The sequence below is a fragment of the Bos taurus genome, chromosome 22 (assembly GCF_002263795.3).
Source record: "Bos taurus isolate L1 Dominette 01449 registration number 42190680 breed Hereford chromosome 22, ARS-UCD2.0, whole genome shotgun sequence".
In the NCBI taxonomy this organism is placed as follows: Eukaryota; Metazoa; Chordata; class Mammalia; order Artiodactyla; family Bovidae; genus Bos; species Bos taurus.
Genome location: NC_037349.1, coordinates 17,805,502 through 17,826,446, shown reverse-complemented (window position 1 = coordinate 17,826,446; position 20,945 = coordinate 17,805,502). Strand labels below are relative to the sequence as shown.

General features: G+C 47.6%; 1 protein-coding gene across 1 annotated transcript in view; it reads right to left on the bottom strand.

Moving 5' to 3' along the window:
* OXTR (oxytocin receptor) overlaps positions 1-20,945 on the bottom strand; it is a 56,629-nt gene that overhangs the window by 6,261 nt on the left and 29,423 nt on the right. The gene's annotated exons all lie outside the window — the stretch shown is intronic.

Genomic DNA, 20,945 nt, shown 5'->3' with positions numbered 1-20,945 from the left:
TAGTACTCAGGCACAGAAAGAACACAATAATGCCATTTGCATCAACTTGTATGGATCTAGAAATGATCATACCAAGTGAAGTAAGTCAAAAAGAGAAATACAAATTCCATATGATATCACTTACATTGTGGAATTTAAAATACGACACAAATGAACATATCTATGAGACAGGAACAGACTCACAAACATAGAAAAGAGACCTGTGGTTGCCAAAGGAGAGGAAAGGTGGCCGGGATGGTGGGGAGTGGGAGTTTGGGATTACCAGATGCAAACTATTATACAGGATAATAAGCAAGATTCTGCTGTATAGCACAGGAAAGTATATTCAACACCCTGTGAGAAACCAAAACGGAAAAGAATACACACACACACACACTCATATATAATTGAATCACTTTACTGTACAGCAGAAATTAACACATTGTAAGTTAACTATACTTCAATAAAATTTAAAAATCAAACCCCAAAACAAACCTTCTGTCTATTTCTTCACTGTACCCTTATATCCAAGTTTCTGACCCACAGTGGTTTCCTTCCTGGTCGACTCACCTCAACCCACCACCTCAGCCCAGTAATTCTTCTCTGTTTATGCCCCTTTTCCATGGCTGCTGCTGCTGCTGCTAAGTCGCTTCAGTCGTGTCCAACTCTGTGCGACCCCATAGATGGCAGCCCACCAGGCTCCCCCGTCCCTGGGATTCTCCAGGCAAGAACACTGGAGTGGGTTGCCATTTCCTTCTCCAATGCAGGAAAGTGAAAAATGAAAGGGAAGTCACTCAGTCGTGTTTGACTCTCAGCGACCCCATGGACTACAGCCTACCAGGCTCCTCCATCCATGGGATTTTCCAAGCAAGAGTACTGGAGTGGGGTGCCATTGCCTTCCATGGCTACTTCCCCTTTAAAAGGAAGCAAGTTAAACTTCCTGGCTCCTGAAGATGCCCCAGTTCACTCGGTAGCATGAGCTCCATCACCAGAGTCCAAAGCAAGCAGCAAAGGATCCTGGGAGATGGCGGGGAAGTTGTGACTTTATCAGTATCTTGGTTCCCACCGCGCAATGTTTGACTGAAACGTTTTTCAAGTTAGGTGAGCTATACGGTGGCATTATCCAGGATTTTTAGATATAATCCATCCTGAAGAAGTTATATTCTATCCTTTGCAATAAACATGGATCCACACTTGATACAAGCCTTAGAAGTTTAGGGGGAAGGGGTGTTTGTTGCTGTAGTCAGCAGGCAGCACCCCCAGAGAAGGGAGGGAGATAACAGTGAGGAGAAGAGGGCTGGCTGCACTCGGGTGATGAGTGGTGTCAGCAGTGGCCTGTGGGGGGCAGAGCGGCCCCAGGGATCCAGCTATCCTTGGACCCATTTCTGTCCCTCTCCCTATACACAGACAGCTGCAGCAGACTTCGATCCCATCTCACTATTTAACGGAATTTAAAGGCAGATCCACGCATCCTTATTCTGATTTCTTTGGGGAAGAAATAGGGGAGATTCTAACTCCTGAGAGGATATCATCAAAATAATTGATTTTGATATTCTATTATAGCAACTGTCAGAAAAAAAAATTTTATCTTTATTTGACACCAGCCTGTCTTGGCACTGAATCTCAATCTTTCTACTCACTTGCTGTGTGATCCTGGGACAATTACTTCCCCTTTCTGTAGAGCCTACCGCCCTCATATGTAAAAAGATGTTGTGAGGGTTAAAGAGCTAATGTAGGTAAAGTATCTACACTAGAGGTATTTAAAAAGCCTCCAATCTTAAAAGGACAAACAACACAAACTACTTATTGAAATTAAATGGGTGGGTGTATGGACAGATAAATAGATGTATACACATATATATTTGGCATTTAGAGATATTTTGGTGATCTGACAAGCTCATGTATATGAAAGTGCTTACCAATCCAATTTTACTAGAAAAACAAGCAGACACTGTACTGTATCTCGAAGCTTCCACAGATGCTAAGCAGTGGCTACAGAAAATGGCAGGTGAGGCTAGGCTGCCCTCAGGGCACACCCACAGCAATCGGGGGATTAACCACGCTGGTCCCCTTTCAATGCCATTCATGACCTATGACCTTGGTGACTGGCTACTGTTCCTTCATAACCCACCACCAAGTGATGGGACTCGAGTTTAGGGCCTGAAGTGATTGTTCATGGAGTCAGGGTATCTGCTTGTCTGTGGATGTGAAAGGAGGACTCAGCTGGGCCCAGTGTTGCAGGAAGCCAACGTGGGCCTCCCGGGCCACCCGCCCCCACTCACCACGCTTCGCAGACACAGGCAACGCTGCCAGGGCCTATCTCAGCTGCCACTCCTTTCCCCCTTGGAGCCACACTTTTACACTTACCCCGCTACGGTGAAGTGCCACTTAACCTGGGAATTTCACCTTTCAGAACATGACTCAGAATATAGGAGAGAGAGCCAAAAGGTCCTTTGGCAAAGTCAAAGCTACTGCCAGCACCAAGTGCGTGCACCAAAGCCATGCTCGCAGCCATGACTCATAGTTGAGACAGAATTGTAACCAGGTTAGTTATCCGATAGCCCAGATCACAGAGGATTAGAAACAGTGACTTCAGAGGGGGCAGAAATTAGAGGCAGCCGACAATAACAAGGAGTGGCAGTTGAAAGTGAGGAAAGAAATGCAGCCAAAAGCTTCAAACACCACAGCAATCCAGGTCCAGTGATATTAGAAGCATCATGTCAAGGAGGGCAGGACAGAAAGGAATGTGGAAAGGGGTGAAGGCCACCAACGCAGAGCACGGCTTCACTGAGCACAAGACTGAGCAGGATCTCACTGCTCACGGCCTGAGAACAGACACACAACAAGCAGGACAGATGGAAAACCAGGGCAGATCCCCAAGTCCCCGACCACTGACTGTAGCACCCTGACCCTTCTGCCACACTCAGGATACGATGGGAGGTGCAGATGGCCTGGGGCAGCCCCAGAGGGAAAAGCATGTGGGACAGAGAGATGACGCCCCAGCCAGACACCCCCATGGCCTGGGAGTCAGAACTTCCACCTGATTCTCAGTGTTCCGTGACCTAACAGGCAACGGTAAGTAGACGCAACCAGCCCTGCCTGGGGCCCAGGGAACCAGGAAGGACATTTTGGGGAGGGACAGGAGTGTCCCAACAGGTCGGGAGGGGGATCCAGTCCCCTCGATCATTTCTTTTCCTGTGACTGATGGTGGCAGCAAAGCTCACTGTCAACTTGAGGATATGCTTGTTTGGCTCCTCCTCGGCTAAAGAGTTAGAAGAACTGAGAGGCAAAGGGGAAAGCATGAAAGGGAGGGAGAAGGTCCAACCGCAGAGCTGGCACCAGCCCTGTGACGTCAGGTGCTAAGAAACATACTCCTGCCTAGACTGCAGACTGAAGTAAGCCAATTCATTTAATTGCAAATTAAACATGCAGTATTCCAAATGCTCAGTCTCTGGCAACATGGTGAATTTACCAAGCATCCTAAGTTAGAGGTACACAGAGTTATATGATTACAGGTTGAGCTGAGGAGAAACTATTAATCATCAATAAGCAGACAGACTTACCAGAGAGTTAGTATCAATATGAACAGCTGGCACAAATCATTAAAATGTGAAGATGAATGTGAAAAGGGGATGGGAAGGAAATGTCCCCAAGAGAGAACAGAAATAATAAAACTCCATAGAAAAAACTGTTTGGCATCACCAGTTACCAAAGACATGTAAGTAGAAACTATGGTGTGTCACACGACATCGATTAAATAATCAAAAAGAAAAAATAACAATAATGCCCGATGATGGCAAGGTTGTAAGAAAACTGGTAAATTCAAATATCACTAGTGGCAGAGTATTTTGGAAAGTCATTTGGAAACACTTCTTGAGCCATAAAATTATTGGTACCCTATGGCCCAATGGTCACAATACATGGAGTTTTTTCTAAAAGAATCCAAAAGTGCAATGTCCAAAGATGCTAGAACAACAAAGAAAAATTTAAAAGTAATCTAAGCACACATGGTATGGAAACAGTTCAGTAAGTTATAACATGTGCACCTAATGGAATATTTTAGAGCCATTTAAGGTGACAATTGTGAGAATTATGTAACAACTTAGAAAATGTTTTTAATATACCTAGTGTGCAAAAAGAAAATGTACAGTTGACCCTGAAACACGGTTTGAACAGTTTGAACAGTTCTACAGTCTGAGGTTGGTTGAATCTAACACAGAGAAATTTGCATATACTGAGGGTCAGCTATAAGTTATAGTCAGATTTTTAACCGTGTGGAGGGTCAGTGCCCTGACGCCTGTGTTTTTCAAGCGTCAACTGTATAGAGGTAGGGTTACCATTATGGAAAATTTCTGTTTCTAGGGGTACGAAAATAAAAGAAGTTCAGAATAATGAAAAGTGCTGTTACCTCAGTAAGGTGGTAGGGATTAGCTGATTGTTCAGAGTGAAAACTGTCTTAAGTGTTAGTTGCACAGTCGTGCTGTTACCTCAGTAGGGTGGTAGGGATTAGCTGATCGTTCAGAGTGAAAACTGTCTTAAGTGTTAGTTGCACAGTCGTGCTGTTCCCTCAGTAGGGTGGTAGGGATTAGCTGATCGTTCAGAGTGAAAACTGTCTTAAGTGTTAGTTGCACAGTCGCGTCCAACTCTTTGTGACCCCATGGACTTTGCCTGTCAGGTTCCTCTGTCCATGGGATTTTCAGGCAAGAATACTGGAGTGGGTAGCCATACCCTTCTCCAGAGGGAACTTCCCAACACAGGGATTGAACCTGGGTGTCCCACATTGCAGGCAGATTCTTTACCATCTGAGCCACCAGGGAAGCCTGAAAACTGCCTTATGGGAAGTTAAATACAGAGGGTGCTTCTAGCCAGCACTGCTCACACCCCACGTGGTTCTGTCTTCAAGCCCAGTTTTCCAACATGCCCGCATCCCTCTCCCCACACTGGTCAATCAGGGACTCAGGCTTTCAGCACCCAGAGTTCTGTTCAGATGAGAGAAGAGAAACCACCTGAGCCCCCCTCAGGGAAGAAGCCTGGAAGTCATAAGGTGACCCATACTCCCTGGGTTTCCACTTTTTAAAGCAGCTGCAAAGATGTGATCTCCCTCAAGACTCATGAGAATCACGGGAGGAGGTGTAATTAGAGAATACTGTTTGGGTTAGAAACTGAGGCTCAGAGAGGTGAACCACCCTCTCCAGGGCTGCCTAAGCACATAAGCAGCACAGATGTCAGAGCCCAGGCCTGCTGACTCCAAAGCCCATGTTCTGTTGGCTCAACAGGGAGGTTACTGGCAGAAGCTTAAATGCCCTTGAAACCTTCATAACAAGAAGAAATTTGGATTCACCAGAAACCTCCCAAAGGAAAAACACTGATTGTCCAGAGGTTTCTGAACTTGAGCTTGTATCAGAATCACCTGGAGGGGATCTAAATGTGGATCACCAGGACCTACCCTGGTCTGGGATGAAGCCCAATAATCTGCATGTCTGACAAATTTCCCAGTGATGCTCTGCTGCTCATCCACATACCACACTTCGAGAACTGCTGGTCTGGAAGTCTTGAGAAGGGCTTCCGCTTAGAGGTGCAGTTGGGGCAGCAGGGGAGAACCAATCTCCAGGAAAACCAAGGAGAAAAACGCATTCTCTCGTTAAAGCAACTGGAACTATGCGGGCTTGGTGTTAGTGGTGTAGTGGGTTGGAGGGTGTGGAAATTGAGGGCATAAGTGGTTAGGTGTTGTGTGGGAATAGGGGTGGGACACATGGCCAGTGATGGCCAGATGGACAGGCTGGCTGTCTGGATTCCAGCCACCTGGAGATTAGGGTGGGGCTACCAACATCCAAGGCCGTGGTATCGGGGGATAAAGTGCCTGTGGGCAGTCATCTGACATACAAATCAGATGAACCAAAGATGAGAGTGGCCTTTGGTGGCCTCTACCATGTGCTGGCATGAGATCACTGCCACGCATTTATGAATGCAGCATGAATGAACCGATCTCACTCAGTGGCTGCACCCCCTCTAAGGTCAGGGAGGAGTCTGGGCATGGGGAGGTGAGGATGCCAAACCCAGCTGAACACCCTGAATCACAGTGGCTGGTGTGACATCCAAGATCCCACCACCAGAGATTAATGCTTTCAGGGAAGGCTCTGGCATCTTCCAGGATCCTCTGTTAAAATGTCCCTGGTAGGCTGACTCACCCATTAGCTCAACAAATATTTACGAAGTATCAGGCAGATGCTAGGCAATATAAAACCTTTAGACAGTCATGAGCTAATGCTTTAGTGGGTGTTAATCAGCAATCAGTCCATCTCATCTTCATGTAAAATGGTCAGCAAAGTGAAGGAGCAGGGGGCTGAGGAGCAATCTGTGACTTGGGATTTACGTTCTAGGAGTCAGCAGGCTGGTGCCGTTATTCTGATGGTGGCTCCTGTCAGAGCGGCCAGCGTGGCCCAGAGCTCCTGGTTCATGCCAAATGTCAAGCCTGATGATGGAGGAGTGTGAGTACCAGTGGTGTGAATACAGTGGAGGGTAGGGAGTGGAGAGGGCAGGCAGCAAGGGGAACAGGAAAGATGGAGACATGGGTGGCTGGGTGCTCCTGACCTCAGTTTGACAAGAGCTCCAAAGACATGCGTGTAGACTGAACTCCAGGGGAGTGGTGGGGAATTGGGGTTGATTCTTCTGGAAACCCACCCACGATATCCCAGAGGCCTCCACTGTGGAGAAAAGTTGTTTGCAGTCAGTGTGAGAGGGGTCCTGTAACTTTCATTGTGCTTGAAAGTATTCAAAAGCCAACTGAGGGAACCGAGGGAAGAGCACTAGACTTGGAGTCATGAGCCTCAACTCAAGACTCTGGGCTGTGCCATCTATGTGCTGGGAAAACTCAGTTCAGTCACTTCCTCTTTTGAGCCTCAATTTTCTCACTCATGAGAGAGGTGCTAACACCTCCATCCTAGCCTCTGAGAGGCCACAAGAACAGTGGTTAGAGGCCCTGACTCCAGAGCTCCACCGCTGCGATGCACAAGCCATGTGACTTTGGGTCGGTTATCTAACTTCTCTGTGCCTCCATCAATTCATTTGTAAAATGAGGCTAATTATCATTTCTAACAAGATTCCTTGTAAGAATTAAAGAAGATAATATGCGTAAAGCATCTACAACAACTTTTGGCATCTGGAAAATGCTATATAAGTGTTTATTTCAAAAATGACTGAACAGGATATTGAATTGCCAAACCCATCACCTACCACAACCTATGGATGCAAAGGGAGGGGATTTCTGAAGGGAATTTGCTGTAGGTGCAGGTAAGCAGGTCCTTTCCAAGCCAAGTGGGGGGAGCCCCAGAGAACCATGTGGGTAGGCTAGGGGGTGCTGGCAGGATGAGCACGGGCAACACAGGCATCCCCTCCTGACTGATCTCTGCTGAGCTGCAGAACCTCAAAGGCCACCCTGAGCATTGAAGAGTTCTGGGGGCACCAGACAGGAGGTCCTAGGAGGCTGGGGGTTATGCAAGGACAGGCCTAGTGCTGGCCCCTCAGAGAAGCCTAAAGAGGCAGAGGCAGCCTGCAACAGAAAAGCAAGAACAGCCTGCATGCTTGGTGGGCCCAGTGCTCTGACCTGAGTTTTGTCCCCAACTCGTAAATTCGTATTATGAAGTCCTAATCCCCAATGGGATTATCTGGAGTAAGGAGGCAATAAAGGTTAAATGAGGCCATAAGGGTGGTGAGCCCTGCTCTAAGAGGACCAGTGTCCTTTCAAGAGGAGACACCAGAGAGCTCACTGTCTCTTTTCCCCATGTGAGGACGCAGTGAGAACGAAGCTGTCTGCAAGCCACGAAAAGCACCCCTATCTGAAACCCAAACAGCCTGCACCTTGATCCGGGAACTTACTTCCAGTCTCCATAATTCTGAGAAATAAATGTCTGTGTTAAACCGCCTATCTCTGGCACTGTGTCATGGCAGCCCAAGTGAAGGCACCCAGGCTGCCTGCAAGTGCCCAGGCACCCAGAGGACTCTGCAGTCCTGTGGCTACCTCCAAAGTGCAGGAGCCCCCGGGGTGTGCACCCGGGCAGGACCAAAGATCAGGCCAGAAGCGCAGCTGGTGAGGCCAGGACAGAGGCCCCCACCAGGCATTCTGCAGGGAGAGCAGGCTAGGGATTGGCCACTTGTGCGCCCGGAGGGGTAGCCACAGACAGCACTGGACGGGGCATGGGCACCACCTGGAGCTTCCCTCTTGTAAGGAGACACTCACACCTCTGTCTCTGTTATTGCCTGGTCTTGCTGTACCATGTGCCTCCAATCCCAAATTTCTGGGACTCCCCATGGGAAATCTGACCTGTGTCCAAAAAATGTTACCATCAACCAATTCCAGGGCTCTATAGGGCTGGCTCTTGTTTCGGTTGTTTAAAGTTCAACTCCAGACACCCACTGGCTGCTGCTGCTCCACCCCACGCTTCCCTGGCCCCAGGCTCACCCACCAGAGTTCCCTCCCCAAGGCTGGAGGCACATGAGGCTCAGACCTCATGTGTACCTTCCCATGCTGCTAACCCTGTTGATGTCAGCTCTACCCACCAGGACCTCTCCCCAGCACCTCTCCTCCTGGCTGTACTCCAAGGGAACCCCAGATTCATTAAGACTGAAGGTCTAGAAACAACTTACACAATCAGACCCAGGATCTCCTGCCTGATACTCCCAGTCAGAGGCCTCTAACCCCCTTACAAAAATTGTCCCAGAATCCATGTGCAGCATCTCGGCACAGGCTGGCCCCCACTCTCCACCAAAAGGTCATCTTCAATTGCCAGCCACGGGCCCTCTTGTTCCCTTTCTGAAGCATCCTGTAACCTGAGGGAGAGCTTTGGGCATCACTGAGTTCAAACCTCAGCACCAGCACTTAGAAGCTGTGTGAGCTTAGGTACATTACTGAGCCTCTATGAACCTCAGTAGCTCCCCCCTTCTGAGTTATGAGGGCAATCCCATGAGAACTAACACATGTTACCCCTCCCTCCATTAGGTAACTCGCCTGAAGTCACATTGGGTATGTAGCTCTAGAATCAGGGTGAATCTGAATTTATACACCCAATTTATATCTCATCTTCTCAAAACACACATCTCAAGATTTTCTGTGTTTAATATTAACGTCAATTCAAAATTATGTGGAATTCAGCCGAAAGCTGCTCGGATTTCTTGGCTCAGCTGTGACATGAGTCATTCTGTGCGTACAAGAGCCAATCCTAGCAGCTTCCAGAACCACGCACAGCCTTGATGTGCAGTCAGCTGCTTCCCGCCTAGTGGAGCCGGCATTCGACGTGACTGGAGCCGGACGCTCGTTCACAGTCCTCCCCTTCTGTCAGTGTGAAGCCAGCCCAGTCGTTAACCCTATGTCTCTATAGCTCAGAAAAAGAGTTTTATACAGAAAACCAAAGTTTTTCTCTATCACCTGTGAAAATTCATTCATAGAATTTGCCAGCTGAGCATTTCTGCTCTTTTTGTCTTCTCAGAGAGAATCCACGTGGTATGATTTTCATTTACTTGCTCAACAAATATCTATAGATCTCCTGCTGGGGGCCCGGCACTACAGTCCAAAAAGTTAAATTCAAAAGAACAACTTATTCCCAGTTGCTACTCATTTTCCATGAACCAACTGCTCAGTTAATTCCTCAGAATTGAGTTCAGAAACCTTGAAAGTCCTGCAGGCTCCATAACTACAGGTAACCTGGTTTTATTCAAAGAAAGACTGTCCTGTTCCAATCCCGTTAAATAAATCCACTCCCCTCAACCAGGCCAGCCTGGGGTGGCGTGCCTACGAGGCTGCTGCTTCTCCTCCACGCTTTCTCGTTCTCTGTTTGTACCCTCTTCTTTCAGTTAGCAAGCTTCCCTCCAACTCCCTGGGCCATCTTGCCACAAATCTAAAGCCACTTTCCCCTCCGTACCTTTCGAGGGTGAGGGGCCCAGTCCCTGCTCCAGTGTGTCTTTTGCCCCAACCACCACCACAGCAGTTCTCTGACAACAGCCGAGCCTCGGACAAGTCAATTCAATTCTGACCCTATCTGGAGATCGCCTGAGATACCACAGGTTAAGAGCTCAGTTCCACAAGACTGTGCACCCTCCCCCCACACTCCTCCAAAAACACACATTTCAGATGCAAATCACAAATCCAGATTGCCACCTGGGCTTCTGACCAACTGGCTATAGTTCAGAGGTCCCCATGACACCCACCTTGGGTTCAGTTAACTTGCTAGAGTGGTTCACAGAACTCAGAGAAGCATTTGACTGTTGAGATGACCACTTTTCTTTTTGTTTACTATAAAGAGCTATAACTCAGGGACAGCCAGATGGAAGGCATGCATAGGGTGAGGGTATGGGGGAGGGCCACAGTGCCTTCAGGCCCTCTCTGGGCACACCTCTCTCCCAGGACCTCCACTTGTTCACTAACCCGGATGCTGTCCCAAATGCATCCTTTCTAAGAATTTCTGCAGAGGCTTCATGACAGGCATGACTGATCATCACTGGCCATGGATGACAGTTCAATATCTAGCCGCCTCCCCTCTAGGGAGGTCAGGGGTATGGGAGTGTTACAGGAATGGGGACAAAGACCAAACACATATTACTTTAAATCACATTGCCCCTTTCCCTCATTCTAGCCACTGCCTGCTGCCTCAACTTCCTTGGCTCCTGGGAACCAACCAAATGGACCACTCTTTGCTTTGTCCACTGAACGGGGATAAAATTAAAGTCTGCCAATAGGACATCTCATTTCACCCAATAAAGCTAACTCCTCCTACCCTATGGTACATAAATATGGATGGAAATATGCACGTTGGCTAAAACTTCTCTTTACAAGCCCACGCCAGCACTACAGCACACGAAGATGAAAGGCTATAGGGCGATCCTCACACAACTGAGCAAAACAAAGCCCTGTCTATCTGAATTTGAACAAAATAAGGCCAGTCCCCAACTACAAAAGTTCTATTCCAGTAAGAATGACTTTTATTTACCTGGCAGAAGTGCCAAGTTCATCAGATAAATGCAACCTAATGAATCCGTCTGCTCGGCTGCCTCAGTGTAATGGTCTTATTAAATGTTCCCAAATGGTTTCCCACCCCCGCCACCGGGGCTGATCAAGGACTCTTTCTTTAAACACTCCATTTACCTTCCGACAGTCATTTCTCACACAGCCTAATAACCTTGTCTCCCTTGAGCCAGTTTAGGTTAAATTTTAAGCTGGAGTTTACCAAGTTTAAGGAGGCTGGTTGGGACATTTTTATTTCCTGTTGCAGCCTCACCAGCCACTTGCTCTATAACACCCAAAGGACAACTTCTTATTTTCCAATCTGTCAAGATCCTTTCTCGGGACTTCCCTGGTGGTCCAGTGGCTGAGACTCCATGCTCCCAAAGCAAGGGGCCCGGGTTTGATCCCTGGTTGGGGAATTAGATCCCATATGCCATAACTAAGCATTGGCATGCCGCAACTAAAGATCTCGCATGCCTCAGTGAAGATCAAAGATCCCATGTGCCGTGACTAAGACCCAGCACAGCTAAATAGATAGATGGATATTTTTTAAAAGATCCTTTCTCATTGTAAATGTGCATCTTGTCACTCTTTTTGTCTGAGTTCTTAAAAGATGTGTAGTGTTTCCCATAAAAGACCAGCCACAGCTAAACAATTTCACAAGGACTCTGGGCTTTCGACAACAGTCAGTCAGTGCCCTTCTTACTCACAAAAGCCATTGTAGCCCACATCAGTTTAATACTGAACTTGGCCCTTTCCTCCAAAGCTCATGATGATAGGCACGCTAGGATATGTGAAGCTTTATGAAGACAGTGAGGGGTCACAGGGAGAAGACCCAGCTGACAGCAATCACCCTCAAACCCCTATCATGGACTCCTTTTCCCCCTGAGTCTCTCTCCCTGGCCCCAGTCACCAGGCGGCCCCGTGGCTGTGCCTTCGCCCTCCCTACTGGTTCTGAAACTGGGAAGCACTGACCCCCACGTTCACGGCAGCACTGTTTACAACTGCCAAGTTACGAAAGCAACCTAAGTGTCCAACAACAAAGAGATGAAGAAGAAACATGATTTTATATATATATATATATATATATATATATATTATACAAACACACAATGGAATACTACTCAGCCATTAAAAAGAATAAAACCTTGCCATTTACAACATGGTGGACTTGGAGAGTACTATGCTAAGTGCAAGAAGTCAAAGACAAATACTGTATGATATCACTTATTTGTGGAAGCTAAAAAGTGTAACAGACTAGTGAATATAACAGAGAAGAGAGTCATAGATTCAGAGAAGAAACTAGTGGTTGCCAGTGGAGGGGGCGGCATGGAGGGAGGGGACTAAGAGGTGCAAACCATTGGCTGTAAGATAAGATCGAGTTTAAGGATATACTGTGTGACACGGGGAGTATAGCCAATATCTTGCAATAAATGTAAATGGAAAGTAACCTTTAAAAGTTGTATTAAAATAATAAATACATATGTATTAAAATATGTAAAAAAAGTAAGACTGGGACTCACCTAGAGTAGACCTCTGAAAATGACTGATGCCAGGTTCTAAACTAGAGATGCCGACATAACTGGTCTGTGTGTGGCCGGCACGTTGACTCTTCACAGTCCAGGAGCACTCCAGCCCTAGACCAAGTTGGCCCAGTCCCTCTTCACTTTGGGTAAGCTGTTTAGCTCCATACGCAAGCTTGAGCACCCCTCTCCTCTGAAAGGCAGTAGGGCCTGTGATCAGTTTTCCACAGTCCCTACCATTCCTTATCCAACCCCACACTGAAGCTGAGTTTCCCTCACTTAGTCACTAATGTTTTCCCTGTCAATTTCCCAATAGCTAAAAAATAAATAAATAAAAGGTATATGTCTTGTCCCCAGGTCTACCCAAAGAGAGAGCACCAGCAAAGCCCTGTGTTTCCTCCACCTGGGCTGGTTTGCTCACTTCTCTTGAGGGCATTTAAATCTGTGACCCTGGCACTGTCTTCATTTCAGGAAGGATGAAATGTCCTTCATGTCATCATCATTCCTGTCATAGGGGAGAAAACTAGGGCTCACAGTCATACAACGGTTAGATCCTCTTAATTTAACTCAGAAGTCCAGGCTCTTAAGATCTACAGGATTCTGCAGTCTCCAGAGGAGCTGTGTTGGTACCCTACACTATTCCCTGAGAGCTCTGGCTGTTGGAAAATCCCTCCTTCTATGGGACTCAAATCACTTTTCAGCTCAAATATAATGTTCATATAAAAAGAAAGGGAAGGAAGGAGAGCCTGGGGTCCAGATGCTTTTTGGCTGACCAGTAGGTTCTGTTCAGCTAGGGACCAGCAGTGTCTCTGCTGTCTGGAGAGACCGCCCTGGGGTATGGGGCCCCAGAATGCCCAGAGTCAATGCTGAGGGCTCAAAAGGAACCTAGGTGCTTATTCGCCAACAGGCAAGAAGTAATGGGTCCCTAGAGACCAGACATATAGGGTTGGAGGCAGCAGTCAGGACAGAGTGGAGGCGAGAGCCTGGAACACAGGCTCTGATTTGGAGCTGAGGTTGAAGGGATGCACTTTGAAGATGGGAACAGGGGTTTCAAATCAAAAAACACATGTGGCTTCTAGAAGCTAGAGAAGGCAAAAAAGGAAAGTCTCCCCTAGATCCTCCAGAAGGAGCACTGGACAGTTGACCACTTGATTGGAGGACTTCTGACCTCAAGAAATGTAAGAGAGAAATTTGTTATATTAAAAAGCACAAGTTGTGCTCATCTGTTACAGCAGCAAAAGGAAATTAACACCGTTAAAGGTTTGGACCCTTCCACCTTGGAAGTTGCCTACGGCCGCATAACAAAGCACCACTAACAGACTGGCTTACACTACAGAAGTGTATCGTCCTACAGTTCAGGAAGCAACAAGTCTGAGATCAAGATGCCTGCGGGCTCACATCCCTCTGAGGGCACAGGGAAAAAGCCGCTCCCGGCCATGATCCTAGCTTCTGCTAGATTCCTGCCTTGTAGTAGCATGACTCCTAGCGTCACATCACATCGTCCCTGTGTGCACATCTGTCCCTGGGTCCACATTTCCTTTTGACAAGGACACAGTCATTCAGGATGAGGGCCCACCCTACTGAGCTTATTTTAACCCGGTCATCTGCAAAGACTCTATTTCTAAATAAGGTCACATTCACAGGTACTGATGGCGATGACTTCCATCTCTCTTAGGGGCACACAGTCCAACCTATACACAATATTACTCCTAAAATCTGCCTCCTTTAAATACCTGCCGTGCTGCTGAGCCCATTGAAACTGCCCAGGAGCAGAGACCAGCTGCTTGGGGACAGCTGGTCTGTCCCCAGTTGTGGTCCAACCACAACTCCCTGTAGTTCATCACAGTCCATGAGGCGTGGGGTGCTGTGGTCCCCCGACATCCCCTACAGGCAGCAGATACCTCCAGGTAAGGACCGTGTGGCCCCTTCCTCCTACAGCCTTCAGCGCCCCCCCTGCTACCCGTCTCATGTCACCTGAGGCTGGGCCCTGCATTGGTCACTGTTTTTCTCATCTGCCTCCCAGGGGAAACATGCAGCTGGCCATCTCTGCTCCTAACTTCTCCGCTGCATCCTCAGCACCATTGAAGAGCCACACCCCCGGTAAGCATTTGCTGAGATGATGCATTCCTCATCTGTGGTTCCCATCCATCCGCTGAGTCCTACAAACACACCAGCACCAAGTCACTCTGTGGTGACTGAAGAAATGGTCCCAGAGAAACTTCCCTACATACAGAGACGCTGAGCTTGCCTGGTTTTTCGGCTTGTTTGTTCAGGCCACGCCATGCAGCATGTGGGATCTTAGGTATTGGAAGTGCAGAGACTTAACCACTGAACCACCAGGGAAGTCCCTAGCCTGGTTTTAAACACTGTTTGTGAGGTGGGGGCATCCTCTGAATGATCAGGGCTCTCAGGGTGCAGCTGGCCTTCTAAGCTCAAGTGAAAATTAAACTGGGACTTCCCTGGTGGTCCAGTGGTTAAGAATCTGCCTGCCAATGCAGAAGACATGGGTTTGATTCCTGGTCCGGGAAGATTCCCCAAGCTGTGGGGCAACTAGGCCCGTGCACCACAGTTACTAAGCCCCTGCTCTAGAGCCCACGAGCAACTACTGAAGTTTGTGCACCCAGAGCCTGTGCTTCTCAGCAACAGGAGCCACCACCACGAGAAGCCTGCACGCTGCAAAGAAGAACAGCCCTGGCTTGCTGCAACTAGAGAAAGCCTGCACGCAGCAATGCAGACCCAGCACAACTAAAAACAAATAAATAAATACAAAGAAAATTAAACCGGAGTGGATTCTTTTGAAGCTGAGACCCGATCTGACAGCAAAGTTCTCCCTTAAGAGTAACACTGAAAGTGAAAGGGTTAGTTATTCAGTCGTGTCTGACTCTGTGACGCAGTGGGCTGTGGCCCACCAAGCTCCTCCATCCATGGAGTTCTCCAGGCAAGAATACTGGAGTGGGTAGCCATTCCCTTCTCCAGGGGATCTTCCCGACCTAGGAATCCAACCCAGGTCTCCTGCACTGCAGGCAGACTCTTTACCATCTGAGCTACCAGGGAGCCTATCAACTATCATTAGCAAGAGGGCTTACAACAATCCAGGCACTGGGCTTAATGAAGCCAGAATCAGCCACTTATTCACCCATCATTGAGACCACCCAGAATCAATCTCATCCTTAAGCCTTCAGGGATTTGAGTGAAGTTCTTCTGTTTTTCCCTACTGAGACTCCTCTTCTCCAACCCCAAACTGTTCTTTCTCATTAAGACATGTTTCAAGCTCTTGCCCCATCTTACTCTCTTACTCACCCTCTCCAGATATAATCGTTTTCTAAGGCCCTAAACAATGTTCCAAGTGTAGTCTGACCAGGGAGGAGTTAGGTAGATAGCCACCTCCATTGTTCTAGGTGATATATCTCTTTTAATGCATCCTAAGATCACAGTGCCATTTTTGGAATCTATTCCAAAAATCTCCAAGGTCTCTGGTAGGAATCAGGTACCATAAGCTGCTACAAAGAGATGACGTTGTAATTCCCGTGCTATAGCAGAGTAAACTGAAGCTTGGAGAGGAGTGACCTGCTGGTGAGCATCTATCCAGTTACTCAGGGTTCTCCTGTCTCCAAACCTCAAGTTCTCCCCTCCTTTAACCAAGACATTTTGGTCTCTCAGTTTCTTCATCTGAAAAATGCAGAAACTGGATCTCTCCCAGCTCTGGCATGCTCTGACTTGTCTTCTAAATGCAGAGTCCAAAAGCCAAAGGGTGAACAGAACAAAGAAGCCTTGTGCCTAGATCTAAAACTCCCAAGAGAAACAAAAAAGCTCCCTTTTCTACTCCTCATCCCAGCCTTACCTACTCTGGAAACTTGGGATTAAGTGATGCATGCTGTTGGTTAATGGTAGTTCTAAATTTGACAGTCGAGCCTCTGGGCTGCAGCAGTACAACTTTCTTGGCAAGTCAGCCCACATCATCTCTCCTATTTCTTCCCTGTTCTCACTCCATAAAAGTATGTCTCACTGCACATCCCATTTTCAAAATATTTTTTCGTCTCACTCCCGTAGCAAGCCAAATAACACTCTCCCAAAATGCCTTTAAAACAAGAACACAGAGTCCTCCCTAAGCCCCAGGTGCAAAATGGATTTCGGAAAGCCGCTCTTCTTCTGGCCCTGTGTTCTCATGCCAGGAGCACTGCCCCAGGGCTGTCTCAAAAGCTTCATCCTTCACTATGTTCTCAGTAACATCTTCTCCCTGGGTACGTGTGCCCGCTGGTGCCCCACCTGTTTTTCTCCTGGTGGGAGAGGCACAGAGTCACAATGTAAGGAACACAGTGGGTGTCACCATCCACATGCGACAGGTGAGAACTCAGCACAGAGAAGACAGGGGGCTGAGCCAAGATCAAGGAGCTGGTTAGTGCTGGCCCTGAGAAAAGACCAAGTGTCCTTTCTACTACAGTGTGTCTGGAAACAGGATTGCCACCATGAAATGAGGGACAGATCTCTGTCCCTGACATCTACCTCTTTCCAGTCTGCCTCTCTGATTCCAATCACCCTCTGTCCAAGAGCCAGCTGAAGAGCCACCACCTGCAGGAAGTGCTTCCTGGGCACCTCAGCCCATAGACCCTGCTTCCTCTGAAATCCAAAAAGTGCTTCAGCTCCCCGCTACCTCGGCCCTTAGCACTGATGACTGGCTCAAGGCAGTGACCCCTTTCCACGACCAACGAGCCAACTTCCACAAACCTAGGGTGCGTTGGCCTGGCACCAGCACACGGGGAACCTCCACCAACAGCACTTGCTGTCACTACTGTTATCACTCAGTGTTCCAGCTGCTGTGACTGCGAGACCAGCTACCCCCAAATTTAGTGACACAGGGAAAGTCTTCTGCTCATGGACTCTGGTTTAGATATTCAGCGCACAGAGAGAACAGCTTGTGTCTGTTCCATGAAGCCTGGGCTTCAGCTGGAAGGCATGAAGGTTTAAGGGTGCCTTGAAATCTAGGAACTAGAGTTATCCAAAGTCTCCCTCGCTCACACGTCTAGCAGTCGATGCTGGCTGATGGCTGGGAGCCTTGGTTCCTTTGCCTGTGATCTCTCCCCATGAGCTAGCTTGGGCTTCCTCACAGTGTGACATCCAACTTCCAAGGGCAACAGTCCAGGGAGGAGAGACCCTGGAAGCTGTATCCTTCTTACAGCCTGGCCCCAAAGTCAGAGAGAATCAGTGTTGCGAGACTCTGGGAGTCAATCTTGGTGGAAGGAGTGTCAGTACCATTGTAAGAGCATAGATGAGGCCACCTTTGAAAAAATAGAACCTCTTAAAAAAAAAAAAGAAAGAAAAATACTATCTCTATAATCCTTACTATTATCTTTTATCATCACTTCTCCTTTAGGATGGGTCTCCTTCAGATGGCTCCTCCATCCCTTCTGACCATACAGCTGCCCCAGCTTTTAACCAGATATATCTGGTCCTGCGGTGGACAAAGCTCAAGCTCAGGCTCAGATTCCCGCCACAGCCCATACGAACACAAGCAGCACTAACCTTCGTCCTAATTTCTTTGCAGGAGGAGGTGTATATATCCCCAGGACCTGGTCCCAAGCAGGAGGTTGAAAAAAAAAAAAAAAAATGTAATTCCTAAGAGATTTCAGGACAGAATTTTCTAGTTGCTAACAATTTTTGCTAGTCATACTGTGTAGGCCGAAACTGTACTCAGCTAAATATCTACACTTCCTGGCGTCATTTGCCAAGACAGATGGTGAGTGAGAAATAAACGGTTGTCATGAGGGACCTCCTGGAAAGTTTTCTAATGAAGTTGACTTGGCTGATGGATGCATTTTCCTACCCTGCCCGTTCCTCATTCTTCTTGTCTAGACTCAGACATGATGGCTGGAAGGGTAGCATCCTTCTTGTGCCTACGAGGTAGCTTTGAGACTAGAACAGAAAGATGGAAGGCTGGTGCCTGATAACATCATGGAGCCACCACAGTAGTTCTAAAGTATCTATTTGCATTAAGCAAAAGAGAAAAAAAGAAAGCCCCTATCTTGGATGCCTTATTTTGTATCTTTACTATTTGTATCCAAGTACAGTTATTGAGCCACCCCTCCTGACCTTGACCTCACACACTAGTAAAGTAATGCTCAAAATTCTCCAACCCAGGCTTCAGCAATACATGAACCGTAAACTTCCAGATGATCAAGCTGGTTTTAGAAACAGCAGAGGAACCAGAGATCAAATTGCCAACATCTGCTGGATCATCAAAAAAGCAAGAGAGTTCCAGAAAAACATCTATTTCTGCTTTATTGACTATACCAAAGCCTTTGACTGTGTGGATCACAATAAACTGTGGAAAATTCTGAAAGAGATGGGAATACCAGACCACCTGACCTGCCTCTTGAGAAATCTATATGCAGGTCAGGAAGCAAAAGTTAGAACTGGACATGGAACAACAGACTGGTTCCAAATAGGAAAAGGAGTACATCAAGGCTGTATATTGTCACCCTGCTTATTTAACTTCTATGCAGAGTACATCATGAGAAATGCTGGGCTGGAAGAAGCACAAGCTGGAATCAAGATTGCCAGCAGAAATATCAATAACCTCAGATACGCAGATGACACCACCCTTATGGCAGAAAGTGAAGAGGAACTAAAAAGCCTCTTGATGGAAGTGAAAGAGGAGAGTGAAAAAGTTGGCTTAAAGCCCAACATTCAGAAAACTAAGATCATGGCATCTGGTCCCATCACTTCATGGCAAATAGATGGGGAACAGTAGAAACAGTGTCAGACTTTATTTTGGGGGGCTCCAAAATCACTGCAGATGGTGACTGCAGCCATTAAATTAAAAGATGCTTACTCCTTGGAAGGAAAGTTATGACCAACCTAGATAGCATATTCAAAAGCAGAGACATTACTTTGCCAACAAAGATCCATCTAGTCAAGGCTATGGTTTTTCCAGTGGTCATGTATGGATGTGAGAGTTGGACTGTGAAGAAAGCTGAGTGCCGAAGAATTGATCCTTTTGAACTGTGGTGTTGGAGAAGACTCTTGAGAGTCCCTTGGACTGCAAGGAGATCCAACCAGTCCATCCTAAAGGAGATCAGTCCTGGGTGTTCATTGGAAGGACTGAAGCTGAGGCTGAAACTCCAGTACTTTGGCCACCTCATGCAAAGAGTTGACTCATTGGAAAAGACCCTGATGCTGGGAGGGATTGGGGGCAGGAAGAGAAGGGGACGACAGAGGATGAGATGGCTGGATGGCATCACTGACTCGATGGACATGAGTTTGGGTAAACTCCAGGAGTTGGTGATGAACAGGGAGGCCTGGCGTGCTGCGATTCATGGGGTCGCAAAGAGTCAGACACGACTGAGCGACTGAACTGAACTGAACAGTTACTGATAAGAGTCTTTTTATCACCACCAGCTTTTAGATTAGTCTTCCTGCTTCAAACCTCACCCAGCTCCAATCAAATCTTCCTTACATGTGAATCTGTTAAAGACTCTTTTCTGCTATGAAGTCTTCACTGGCTTCCCAGCACTTCTAGACAAATTTGTACTCTTCAGTATGACATTTGAGATTCTTCACACCCAGACCGGAATCAAGATTTATCCCCTCCCTCACCCCTCAGACAACATGTGCTCAAGCCACTACACAATTCTCAGCATTCTGGCTCACAGTAGTCCTCTGATACAACTTCCCTACCTGAAATGTTCTGTGTGGTAAACACCTTAAGTGGCTAAAGCCACTTACTTCAGGAAGTCTTCCCTGATGTCCAGAGTAAGCCATTGCCTCCCATGGGCTTCTAAGACAAGTTCTTTGTAAGTAACTCAAATCTGCAGTATTTGCCACACATTATTACAATTACTTATTTTTCTGATCAGTCTGTCGCCTAAGGCTGTGGGCTCCCCAGAAGGCAGGGACAGAGCCTTACTGGTCTGTTTATCCTAGCTCTTGGCAAATTTTGAGATGAGTTGGTGGGTGATAAATGAATGCACAGACCCTACCACCTGAGGACTCAGAGTCTTCATCCTTCATGCGGCAGGGGCCTTGGGTCATGGCTGGGCTGAAGAAGGATGCAGGGAAACTGACCAGACACCTAAAAGAGGTGCTTGCCCGATGCTCGTGCTGTGCTTGGGGTCCATGGATAGCCTGAAGCTGTCCCTGGGGACAGGGCAAAGGGCAGGGTGAATATGGACTCCACGTCCCTTCCACATGTATCAAAAGGCAAAGGAGGGTGGGCAACCCCATGAGTGGCCTCCTTCCCATCTTACCCTCCCCCAGCCCCAATCCACGCTGCAGTCCATCAATCCCCATCCAGGGGAAACCCCAGAGATGGGAAAACCTCAGCCCTGCTTTGGGCCACCAAACCATAGGGCAGGTGCCAACTGCTCCAACGAGAATCCCCACCAGAGACCAATTTCATTCTAAAGCCCTTCCCCCCACAAGCTCATCTCGTCTCCACAAGGCTGAGCAGAGCC